At 35.4% G+C, this 13,084-nt stretch overlaps 1 long non-coding RNA gene across 2 annotated transcripts in view; it reads left to right on the forward strand.

The window, feature by feature from the left end:
- The window catches only part of LOC139078550 (uncharacterized), a 59,899-nt gene that overhangs the window by 37,302 nt on the left and 9,513 nt on the right, over positions 1-13,084 (forward strand). Inside the window, exons 2-3 of one of the 2 annotated variants that reach the window (XR_011531563.1) lie at positions 2,013-2,147; positions 9,880-10,261. This is a non-coding gene — a long non-coding RNA (uncharacterized lncRNA). Of the gene's footprint in view, positions 1-2,012; positions 2,148-9,879; positions 10,262-13,084 lie in introns of those variants that run through there. The other variant, XR_011531562.1, reaches the window with a different exon arrangement.

Below are 13,084 nucleotides of genomic sequence, written 5' to 3' on the forward strand. Positions count from 1 at the left end.
ATGATCAAATGCTATTATATTCATAATATATTATACTTAAGAATATAATTATAAATGTCAAATATCATTTTTTTCTATTAGAAAAGCTTTTAAAAGTGCTATGTGGAATTTTCTCCTCTCTCCTCACTTTTCTTTTATTTCTTCTTTTCCTCGGTGTCAGAATTATAGTGTTCAAGCAAGTGAGGTGTTAAAAGAAATCTAAGAAAAAAATAGAAATAATAATAACAATAAGTCAGAAATGCAACATTAACAAAATGCATATTTAACCAAGTCTGGGAGATCAAGCCAGACGGCACTTGGTAAATACTCTTTGGAGACAGTCAGGCTCAAAGGTTGTATTTGCTGTTGTGCTTGAAGTTTGCTTTGCGTGAATCTAAGACACCAGATGACCAGTAATCTCACTTGCCCTTTCTTCTGCTACTCTCTGTGGGCTCTGTATACACCTCCTTTCCCCTGCAACCTTGCCTGCCCCTAGCCCTCTCCCAGCTCACTTGTTCTTCTAAAGATGTCTGGGATGGTTAGGATTCAGCGGGTCACACCTTAGCCTGTCAGGACCTGGCGCCTCCTGTGCCCAGCATTAGTTCATCGCTTCATTTCCCCTCCAAAGGGCCCAGTGACAAGTCTGCCTTGTTAGACATAAATCTCAGGGAGCCCAAGGCAGCCAGCAGTTTCCCGTTTGGTTACTTGTCATATCTCCTTATGTTTTGGCAGTCTGAGACACCCACAGCTCTCAACCTCAGCAAGGGCCATGCCAAGGAGGGCGAGCTGTAGGACAGATGACTTCACGCAGGCCTTTGGGTTTAATCTGCACAAGGTCAGCATTCACAAACTGCGTATGGTTAGGCACGTATTCACAACAAATGTTTTAAAGTTTCAGTTCAGTTTAATTCAACTTCCCAATCATTTATTTAGGTTATGCAAGCTCAGGGAAACTGCACATGGGATTGAATTTAAAACGTTTAACTTATCACCCATTACCAGTTTTGATCTCCCCCAAAACCTTGCAAGAACAGTGAGTAAATATTCTTCCATTCCATTCATTTATTCATCCATTCATTAATTTAACAACCTTTTTTGAGGATCTGTTCTGTGTCTAGCACAGCTCTTGGAGTGGAGCTACAAAGATTAATAAGATATTGTCCCTGCTCTCCACGGACTACCTGTCTCATGGGAGAGGCATAGAGTTAGACAGATACTACATAGAATAAATGCACTGACAGAGGTAATCTAAGGGGAGTATGTCCAATATGGTGAGATAAGAGGCTACACACAAGGGCTGGATGCTCCAAGGAGGTGATGCCTGAGTTGAAGCATGAAAAAGAAGTGAGAGTTTGCCAGGAAAACAAAAAACCCTGACTTATTTTGGTGCTATTTTATACTTCTATAAAACTCTATGACGTCCTCATTCATATTATTGCCTCTCTTCAGATATTTCAAGCCAGGTTTAATGTAGTTATAAGGACTAGGCAAGGTCAATTAGCAAATAACTGGCAGAAATGGGACAAAGCAAACTCATTTTGTCTGACTCATATCTAGTGCTTTTTTCATGAAGCAATATTATTTCCTTAGGAGTAGCTAATTCCATTTTGAAGAAAACATTGATAGTAGAGAAGAAGTAAATTATAAATAGAGATAACTCAAATCTAATTATAAGCCAGAGAACGAAAATAAGTTTAAGAACTTTGTCTGGAATACTCTAGTTTCTTAACTCTCCCATACAAAATAAGTGGACAAAAATTTCCATTTATTTTTTAAATTAGGCTTATTATGTGGTAAATATTTTGTCATTTTTGTAAAGCACAGGCTGCCATTCAAACTTTGCTAAATAAGAATGGAGTTCAATTTACAGTTAAATTAAATACAGTTGCTGAAGAGGCTAGGGTTTTTTTAGGAATCATCAGAGAATTTAGAAGCATACTCCAACCTAGCCAAAGAGAATGTTTTAAAATCATTTTATTGAGTAATTAGAGGAAATGAAACATGTAAAGAATATAAATACATTTCTCTTGTAGATTTTCTTGGAAAAACAGCAAGGGGAACATTACAAAAGATCACCAAGAATAATTTCACAATGGAAAACCACAAGACTAGAAATGGCAGCTCTGCCAAGATTTGCTGTGTGGCTCTGGATACTGTGCCATACCAAGGTGAGTCTTTCTGCTTTCTTTTGTACAGTGGCGATAATGGCCTCTATTGTGTTTCAATTTACAAGGTTTCAGTGGATAAATTAAATGATATATGGGAAATAATTTGAAACATTAGACACTATGTATAAAGTACTAAAAAGAAGAATATTTGTCTTCATTATTACAAATTAAATATTTTGTATTAGCAGATATTCAAGGGAAAGAGTTGATATACACATCTTAGGAAAACCCTGAGTCTTCCCACAGGTAGACTATAACAACTGTTATGTTGCTTACAATTTATTTTAAATCCTTCAGCATAGATAGTATGATATATGGGTGGATAAATTAACTGTAATGTACATGCTAGAATGGATTCTTAACATTCAAAGTATTCTAATTAGGATAATTAGATAGCACTTGAAAGACCCTAAACAGTGTTGTATGACTTCCAATAACAAGGGCTTCTAATATCGCCATCTCCACCTGCAACAGAACAGAAGAGATGTTTGAAATACTTTTTCTGATTGTAAGGATGACACAAGAACCTGGTAAGTCAGCCTCCTAAAGTCCTTCAAAGCAGTGCCCCGGTCCTAGGACTCCTGTTCTTTCCCATGGCCCACGAACAAAATGGAAGACTCATATAATTTCAACTAGATGACTAGCTGGTCCTACTGTCACACGGGCCTCCAGAGAACCTTTCATGGAAGGTACTGGTCAGTGACTGAAGGACAGAGTTTTATTATTTTAATGGATTTTTATTTTTTCTCTCTTAATCCTTTGTGTAACAAAGATTAGAATTACAAACATGTACTTACAAATAAATTTATCATCTAATATGCATTTCAAACAACATGACTGTTGTAGGAGAATCTTGCAACACTAAAAAATATGACTTTTTCTCTACAGGTTTATTTTCATGGTAAACAATTGAGAATTCAGAGAAATTAGTGAACATTGGAAGCAATAATATAAAAGTTACATTTTTCGTGAGTTGCAAATTATGGAAAAATGGAAAGTGTGTACATTTTCAATAAGGAATTTCGTTAATGCACCTCCATAATAAATGGTTTCCTCAAACAATTAAATTAGAATCACAGTTCTCATTATACATCTTTTACAAATGTTTTCAATAATGTGTTGTAATATTCAATCTTCCTAAATTTTCTAAACTTTAAAAAGCTTGCTAAGCAAGTTTGGAAATCAATAAATTATGTTTAAATCAATGAGTTATTTTCCTATTCCCACTGCTTCCACCCTTCTCTTCCCCAAGCCAATGATAAATGCAGACTCAAGTGCAGGAAGTGCAAAAAAGCTTAACAGCGCTTAGAAACTTGGGCCACTCTCCTTTAGGTGTTGAAATTCCTCCTTGTAGAAAGTCAGGAACTTGCATTCAAATAGATTAAAGCCATTGATTGGTTAGCTCTAACTACCAACATCTGTGAAGTAGTTAGTGGTCCAATTTGTCCCTTTAACATTTATTTCCTTTGTACCAAACATCTTTAAGGTTTAAAATTAGGATTAATTTCTTAACCTTCCTGTTGTAGTACTTATCATCTCTCTCATTAGTCTGATTTGAGTTAATTAGAATCTGTGGTTAGTTCTCAATCTGTGTTATAGGAGAACAATTGAAAAGAGGGGCACAGACACAATTATGTCGTTTTATTGTCTGGAGGAGACAGAAAGTCAGTGGGGCTTCCCTTATTAGGTTAATATCTACCTGACTTCAAAATGTTCCAGTGCTACAAATAGCACTGGGAGCCATTGCACATTCCAAATTCCATCCCTCTTTCCCTTGTCCTGCCCCTTACAATCCAATTAATTCAAAGGTGATGGAAGAAAAGAAATGCTCTACATGTCAAAATGACACTGTCCATTACGTGATTTACAGAATGAGTGGTAGGTGTGATAGTACTGCGTAAATTCACATTTTTACTTTTAAAATAAATTCCCTTTTTTGTCACCTTTTATTAAAATCCCACTTTAAATCAATATGGATGAAGTATGTGCCTGAATAATGTCTTTTGACGACCACAGTGTTTTGATAAACGTAAGAATGAAATAAATTATAAAAGATTGTGGATCCATTACTTCCAATTTTTTGGCAATCTAGCAGTTATGATGTTGTTTGATACTCCAAAAGGAAATTTTGCTTTTGTGTATAGGTTGCGAGGCCAACTTTAGTTATAAGGGTAAGACATTGCAATCTTCAAAATCTATATGGTTTAGATCTGGTCTAAGTTTCAGTGAACAAGTATGCTACTTATAAAAACATCAAAAGAGAAGCATAATATTTGATATAATTAAGTATACATGCCATTTACTGTATTCAAGTGAATATAAGTTTCCAATTCAAAGGTTAAAAATTAGTAATTGATAAGAATATTATCAATATGAATGAATCATTAAAGTTTAACAAGTAAAGGTTTTTTTAAATACATAGGTACCAACAATATTCATAGTATATGTAGAAAGAGCTCAAACTCACTCCTTAAGAAAATTCTAGTTGAAAATCACTGGGAGCCATTAGAACATGAATAAATGCAAAACAAATGAAAAACAGATTTTAAGGTACCAAGATCAGCTGGTAGGAAACAAAATAAATGTCAGCTACTTAAGAAATCTACATTGAATAAGAAACTACTAATACTCTTCCAAAAGGGATATTAAGGAATTATCTTAAAGGTATTCTCCTCAGAGTCCTCTAGATTCATAAAAGTATGAGCTAAGTTGCTTTTTCATTATCTTTAAATAAAACATTTTGCAGGAAAACAGTGTTTATTACCAACTAAATATAGATTTTAATTGACTATAATGTAAAGTTTTTTCTCGAAGATAACTATTTTTGTTGGGAAGATTTTCAAGAGAGCTTGTTTTCATAGGCTCCCTTAGATTAACTATATGGAACTAAAACAATAATAAACTAGATTTCGGGGACACTACATTGCTACTTATTTTTGGCTCTTTTAAAACATAAATTAAATAACAAAACATAATCAAATATTTTTTATTGGAAACCAATATTCTGGTCAAATTTTAGCAACCAAAAATATAATTGAATTGTTTCCCTTTGTTATCATCTATTCTTAGCCTATAAATGTTACATTCATTTTTAGTTGCAGTAGTTATGTTTATGGGGCTGTCTCACCAGTTATAAGAGTTATAATTTTATTTGCAAGGGAAAAATGTGGCAATTTTGTGTTCTGTACCAACTCAAAGAGGAAATTCTATTCCATTTTCTCGGCTGTGACACAAGGACAATACGTGCTTTACTTATCTCCTGGTATTACTATGAGAATACTGATAAAGTGTGTGTGAAAGTTGGGAGAGTAATAAAACCTTTGGCAAACTTAAGATAATACCAGAATTCTTACTGCAAATCACTTAGATTAATGCACTCTACCTGGATGATTTGAGCAGAAAACAATTTTCTGCGAAAGCATTTTATAATACTGCATGTCGCCATATTGCATCTTGATGCAAACACGCAGTTAGCCAGCCTGTATGTCTGTCTTTGTGCCAGATGGAAAGGAACCCCATCCTCCAGACAGATGCAGGCCTTTGCCAGGGCTGTGGCTTGGTGAGCGAAGCAAGGGTTAGGTCTTTTAGTTAGGAACCCTTGTGTTGTGAACAACCTTTATAACGATGCACTGTGACCCACCAAATACGCTTTAATTTAAAAACTCAGGTTTTTGCTAAAAAAAATTAACCTAATATGGGCCCCGAACACTTACTAACAACTAAAATGGTCTCCTCATAAGTAAAGAGAAACTTACGCCCTGTGTGCTTAGGTTATTTGAGGCTATATCAAATGGATATACTAAAAAATACATGTAGTAATAATTGGCCACAAATTTATTGGATATGCTCAGAAATACATGTAGTAATAATTGGCCACAGATTTCACCAATTGCAAAGACTGTTAAGCTTTAATTGCTATTTACAATGTAGATCAGTGTTGTTTCGTTGAAAATATAATGAGAGCCATGTTGTCATTTGAAATTTTCTAGTAGCCACATTAAAAAATATTAAAACAGGTAAATTTTAAAAATGTCAGTATTTTATTTAACCCACTATATCCAAAATATTATTAAGCCAACATGCAAACAACAGAAAAAAATCATTACTTTTTTATTTTTTTCTGTATTTTTCACACTAAGTCTTTGATATCCAGTGTGTATCTTATACTTAAAGCAAATCTCAATTCTGAGATTTTAATTTTCATCAGAAATACTTCATCTGTATTTAGATTTCAGAAAATTTACAGTTGGTAAAGTTATTCTAAGTATATTTAGAATTTTTTAAACATAAAATTGAAAAATCAACAGCTGGCCCAGTGGCTTAGTGGTAAAGTTTGCGTGCTCCACTTTAGTGGCCCAGGGTTCGTAGGTTCAGATCCCTGGCATGGACCTAACATGACTCATCAGGGCATGCTGTGGAGGCATCCCACATAAAATAGAAGAAGACTGGCATAGATGTTAGCTCAGGGCTAATCTTCCTCACCAAAAAAAAAATTTAAAAATCAATTCTTCAGTCACACTAGCCGTATTTCAAGTGCTCAGTAGCCACATGTGGCCTGTGCCTACTGTATTGGACAGCACGGTTTGATTACACAGCTACTATAAAAATTTTCAAGTATGTGTTTACTAATCATCAGGTAGACTTTTGGATAATCTTAAGGTATGATTTTGGAATTTTTTAAAAACGATATTTAAATTAAAAAGCAAATGATTAAATTTTAAAAAGTAATATTTTAACAAAATACATAGATTTATATAAAAGATTTTATAGGGTAATAAAAGTCTACTTTGTTGAAATATTAATTTTCTATAGTTGCTTATTAACTTACTCTGTTGATTATCTTTTTTTCACAAAATGACTCATATCTGTAATAGCCACGTTCATAATTTTCTGTTTAAAAAATAATGATGCAAATGATGCTGCAATAAAAAAAAAAGTGTCTCCTCCTCCTCATCTTCTAACTTGATTGAAGTTTGTATTTTTTACTTTCAAGAAAGAAAGGGGAAAACAGTTCATTTCTTTGTTAAGAAGAATGGCCTTTCAATAAAGAGGAAGAATTTGGAGAAGTTAACTTTAATGCTTTATATTATTATTTTTTTTTAAGTTGCAACTTGGAAAATGAAATTGTGAAAAAAATTCTGAGTATTTACACTCAACTGCTTACTTTCCTAGTCCTTGGAACAAGGCAAGAATTGCAAACATCTACCAAGCATTCAAAAAATCAATGTTTACTGCAACTTTTTTTGCACTATTTTTTCTACTTTTATATCCTTCTCCTACGTTCTGGGAAATTTCACTTTTTAGAGATAAGCTTTATTATTTTGATGGGAAAAATTCCTTGAGGATTTGTTCTATTCTATTATTTTATACAAGGTTAGTCACCGTTAAGTAACAAGATGACAATCTTGAATATATGTTCTCTAAAAGAAAGCAAAATTGAACGTAATAACCTTCCCTTCTAAGTAAATGGATAAATATCACTCAGACTCTTGATGCGTTTTTGCTTAATTAACGTTGCAAGTTTGCATTAATTGCATATGTAAAAATACATTTGCACCTAATAGTATTAGGTGAAATACTAATATTTCAGACATTAAATATTTTCACTTTCCTGATTTTATTCACTGAAAATATTCATGCCTCAGTTTTTCTAAAAATATCTTGGAATTTGTGTTTGACACTTTGATGAGATAAAAAAAGACCAAAATTTTATAATGGAAAGTCATGTAAAATAATTTTCCTTAAAACTTATGTTGTTTTAAAATTACATACTGAAAAAAATCACACTACAAGCCTTCATTGTCTGAAAGCTTTATATGAATTTTGCTACCCCAGACCAGTCAGTGAAAAAGTGTCCAAAATACCGGGAGCCAGTTAATCACTAAAATTTCAAGTCTTCCTTTACTGAATGTTTTCAGTTTGCAAAATCTATTCAACTACATTGGCACCTTTGTCTGCGCTTGATTTGGTGTGCATTTGAATGACTTTTACGGGGAAATGACACCAACTGGTTCAAGGTTCACAAATTGTTCTTCTTCCCATTGAAAATGACAGAGGGCTCATGTAATTTCCTTCAGAAATCAGAGAGAGCAGAAGTCTTGCCATATTCCTGTACGTGATGTCCTCTGAATAGAGAAGCATTGTAATATTTATTCCAGCAATGTAATTCATGCCACTATAAATATGCTGAACTGTCCAGTAACTCCATGAAGAGGGAATGAATTGCAGCGACAAAGAAGTGTTCCATGCACAGAATGACATGCAAATAGGAAAATGTGCGGCTTCATCTCTTTAAAGGAAAATAGCTTTTATAAGACAAATCTTATTGCAAGAAGTTCTTTAACACACCTTAAAATTTTTATATGGGCGTTTTATTGTGTGTAATGCTGTTCTGTTCGTAATAAGTCATATATCAGTTAAGGTATAGAAAAACATTCTGTTCCACAGGTTTTTATTTTGAAGGCAATAGTTACAAGGGAATTTGAATTCCAGAATTTAAAAAGGAAGCTCCATCTTGATATTCTTTGTGAGCTTATAAGCTAACAAAATCTCTTTCATATTTTGGTGTTCCTACTGGAAAATGTTTTTCACCAATGTATAATGCCACATTTAGCCATGGAAATGTTAATATTTATTCATAGGCATCACAAAGAACACGTCTACTCATGTTTACATTTTAAAATAGTCTAATTAAAACGTAATAATTCTTCATACTCTTTATTTAAACAATACATCCAACCTTGCTGTGCTTTCCTGAACGCAAAGCAGTTGAGAGTTGTCACTTCGTACGTGGGGAAAAATCATATTCCTACCAGCAGGCTAACTGCAGGTCAGCTTTGCCCCTTTACATTTATGCATAATTTCGGATTTTTGAGCCCCAGGATACAGGATGGGCAAGGGCAGGATGGAGAGCTAGAGAATGTACTCAGAATTTTCTGGTACATTCTTCACTCTTCCCTAAACCGCTCTGTGTTCTTCGCCTGCAGATGCTAGGCCCATCTCCTTGTTGATGAAATAAAGAAACTGAGATTATTGGGAGCTGGATCCAAATGTGTGCTTCTTCCTCTCTCCTTCCCTGCCTTCATTTCCCATAAAAGCACACTACTTCCACAGTGCCAGCTAAAGACCATAACACATTCTGCCATCCTGCCACATCCACTGTGACCCCTCTGCTTCTCTCGCAAATAAAGAGGAGCAGATCGGGAGAGGTGTGTACTGCAGTGGTTCTCAAAGTCTGTTCCATTCCAGAAGCATTATGGGAACTTGGTAGAAAAGGCAAATTCTTGGGCCCCACTCAACCTGCTAAATTAGAAACTATGGGAATGGGAAGCAGCAATTTGTGTTGTAATAAGTCCTCGAGGTGAATCTGAGTTTGAGAACCATTGTCATAGTGAAAGCTGACACAGAATCATTAAAGTCACACAGAAGTAGAACCATGTGCCCTGACTCCCAGCTCAGATCCGCTGGCCCGAGACTCTATGTATGTGTGAACATCAGGCTTCTCATGCACTTATATTTAAGACTTATTTGGATAATTCTTGAAACAGAACTTCTCCAGGACTTACTTAAATTGGAGAAATTAATGACAGCATGGATTTTCATATTTCAATAATGCAAAAAATAAATGAGAATATAATGAGGAATGAATACTTTTTATTAAATGTTTCTTGACTTTGAAGATCATATTGGAGAAAATGGCTCTCTGCTGAGACTCACTTGTTTCTGTTTCTAGGCACATCTCCTACAAATGGGAAATCTGAATGTTTAAAAGTGCTCAACAAAATATTCATGAAGTCTGCCTCAGTGCTTCTGTTTGAGAAGTAAAAAGTCTCTTGTAGGATATTAATGTGTTAAACCACATTGATGGATTCAAATACCTTCTTACTTTTCTTCATCTTGGTATCAGAAAATTCATCTAAAGCACACCAGTGAAAGAGTAGTCAGTTCCCTTGGCACTTTGAGACATTCTAATGTTTCTGTACTATGTCGTTTTATTAGCCTATAAACCTGTGAACATCAATGAACTATGGGCACCATCATAATTGTTTTATTGTTTGCAGCCAAGAGGTACTCTGTATCCTTCTGCTCATAAAATAGCTTCTTTCTCAACTTGCTTCTGGTAGCATCTGTGTATTTTCATTTTGTATATTTTTTAAACGTTCATAGGGTATCCTCTCTTATCCTTTAACATATTCAGAGATCTAACAACTTCACAATTCAGTGGGAAAAAATGAACCATTTTTCGTCTCTCCAAGTTAGTATTTCACAATGATCACAGCATGATAGTTTAGCATGCGTCTGAAGTTTTCAAAGGGGGCTGGCACTGGAATCATTTTATTGCAATCCAGTTTTAAATATCCTGTATGGTATTAATTTCTAAAGTCACAAGTTGTGGAAAGAAGACAAGTTATCAAGGATGATTATGCTTAACAGGCCTTGATTTTCCTCCACCTCGGGCATCCCCCACTGTCTCTAGGGAGAGTTTATGTTAAGTACAATGAAATTCTCATCTCTTGGGGGCTTGTACTGCCAGACATAATCCAGGTAAAAAGCATTTGCATGGTGCAGCCAAGTATATGACTTAGTGTGCTTATGAGGGGATTCCTTTTGTTCTGTAAATTGATAGGCGCAGCCGGAGTGATTATGTAAATAATCAAAGGAATGAAAGGCAATGCAGAGGGTGTAACCCTATCCCAGGCTGCCAGACAAGAGACAGCATGTACCTGGCTGCAAGCTGGGCTGAAGCGAGGTGTCTAAAACTGGAAGCAGTTGCTTTTTATAGCCATGTTCCTCAGGGGACCTATTCTACATAGTTATGTTAAACAATTTCCTCATCCTCCCGGTGCTGCTGTGTGAGATTCTAAATCGTTCTCTAGTTTGCTGCCCACAGCTCTCTTGGAACAAACTTTAACATGCTTCTGAATTTAGCTTGCTCTGTCTCCACAACCATTTATTAAAAAATATGTTATGTACCTAGTACACATAGGCAATGGTTTCTTGCATTACCCCCTAGGATGATGATAAATGTTTATTTGTGCAATTAATAATTATTTATTGAATACACCTACTTTAAGCCACATGCTATACTAGTTTCTGGGGATATAATGCTAGCAAGACACAGTCCTGTAACAGCTGAGTGGATGTGACAGATGCATGGACACCCTAGTGTGATAAGTTCCGTGGCTGGAAGGCATTAGGTGCTGTGAGAGCCCAAACAGTCTTAAGGGGTCTGGGAAGTTTTCCTAGAAGAAAGTCCTAGAAGTAGTAATTAACCAAGTGAAGAGAGACAGGGAAGGTGGGGGAAAAAAAAAAAAAGAAAGAAGAAAAGAAAAGAAATGGAGAGTTGTTTATAGAGAGAGAAAATAGTATATCCTAATTCACAGAAGCAGAGGGAGTTCTGTTCAAGGGAATAAAGAGATATTATGAAGCTCAGAATTTAGGACAGAAAAGTGAGCGGTGAGGCTGGGAGGTAAGCAAGCCTACACAGTGAAGCAAATTTAACACTCTAGGCCAAGGAGCCTGAATTTTAGCATCCAAAGCACAATGGGGATCCACTCAGCAGGTTTTAGCAGTGAGATGACGACCAGATTGGTGTTTCAGAAGGATTTGTCTGGCTCTGTGGAGAAAGGATTAGAAGGGCCAAGACTGGCCAGCTACTTCAGAGTGACTAGCCTCGAGGCAGCTGTGACTTGCTGCATTTCTTGCTCCTTACTAATAATGAAATGTCTTGAGTGTTCATTCATCCATTTTCAACCTCGATAGGGACTTTTCTTCAAATAATTATCATGGAAACACAATTTAGAGAACTATCTCATAATTATATGGCAACAAATAGCTAAGGTCATTAGGTCTACTCCCTGCCTTCAAAACAAACCAATGTCCTAAAAGTCAAGAATGTTGCAATCTCTGAATGACCTATCCCAGCATGGCCTTGCCCTTTATAAACAACCCACAGAGAGCGCCTAGAACATTGGAGATGTTCAATAAATATCTGATGAAGTATTATTTAAAATAATCTCCTCTTGTATCCTATAGTCTAGTATGATTATAGAAAAACATTAGAATCCTTTTTCTAGCAAATTTTTGCACATATCTTTAGCTTTTTCCTAAGTCTCAGAAGCTTTCCTTAGGAAACTCAGTCATATCAAGAATATCTTATCTTCAAGTGGGGGAGGGAATCTTTTAAAGAATAACTTTTATCTTAACTGTGAACTTTAGCATCAAACTAATTTAAACTGCAATCATTATATAATGACAAAGCACTTCTCGACCCGGCCTTTCCCAATGTCCTATAGGAGAAAATGTTTCACCACTGAGCAATCATTCCATGTTATCATTGCTACATTTACGAAATCAGTCCTCTTCTTCTCTACCTGCTTCAAAATGCAGTGTCATTATTGTGCTGCATAATTGCAAAAATATTTACCTGCAGATTTACTGCTCAAATAGCAACCATGTAAAAATCAAAAGGCTGTCGGCATTTTGGCTTTGAAACCAAGATTGCTTCAGCTAAAGTGGAAGCTGTTTAATCCCAATTGCATTTAGCAATACAAACTGGTGACCAATGACTCACTCTATCTGCAACCTGCTGTGGGGATGGCCATCTATCTGTCTATTCACATTATATTTACTAAGAGAAAGCTGTAGTCAGTTATTCTTAAACATTTGCGTGTGAAGCAATATCATTTTTTCAAAGTAGGAAAAACTCACGTTAATGTTTAATTTGCTCTCTTTAGATATGTCATTTGAGTCAAGTTATTATCCCCCGTGGCAAATAAGTAACAATGAGCAACTTGGGAGTATAAAGTATATACAGAGTCACGCGTGGCAAAGGTTGAAAGGCAGGCCCATGTAGCCCAAAACAGTTTCCTAGCTGGGGACACAGAATACTTAAGAGCCCAAGTGCCTCCACCAGTCCAGGCTCATAGTGCTGATTT

Source organism: Equus przewalskii, chromosome 22, assembly GCF_037783145.1.
Source record: "Equus przewalskii isolate Varuska chromosome 22, EquPr2, whole genome shotgun sequence".
Lineage (NCBI taxonomy): Eukaryota > Metazoa > Chordata > Mammalia > Perissodactyla > Equidae > Equus > Equus przewalskii.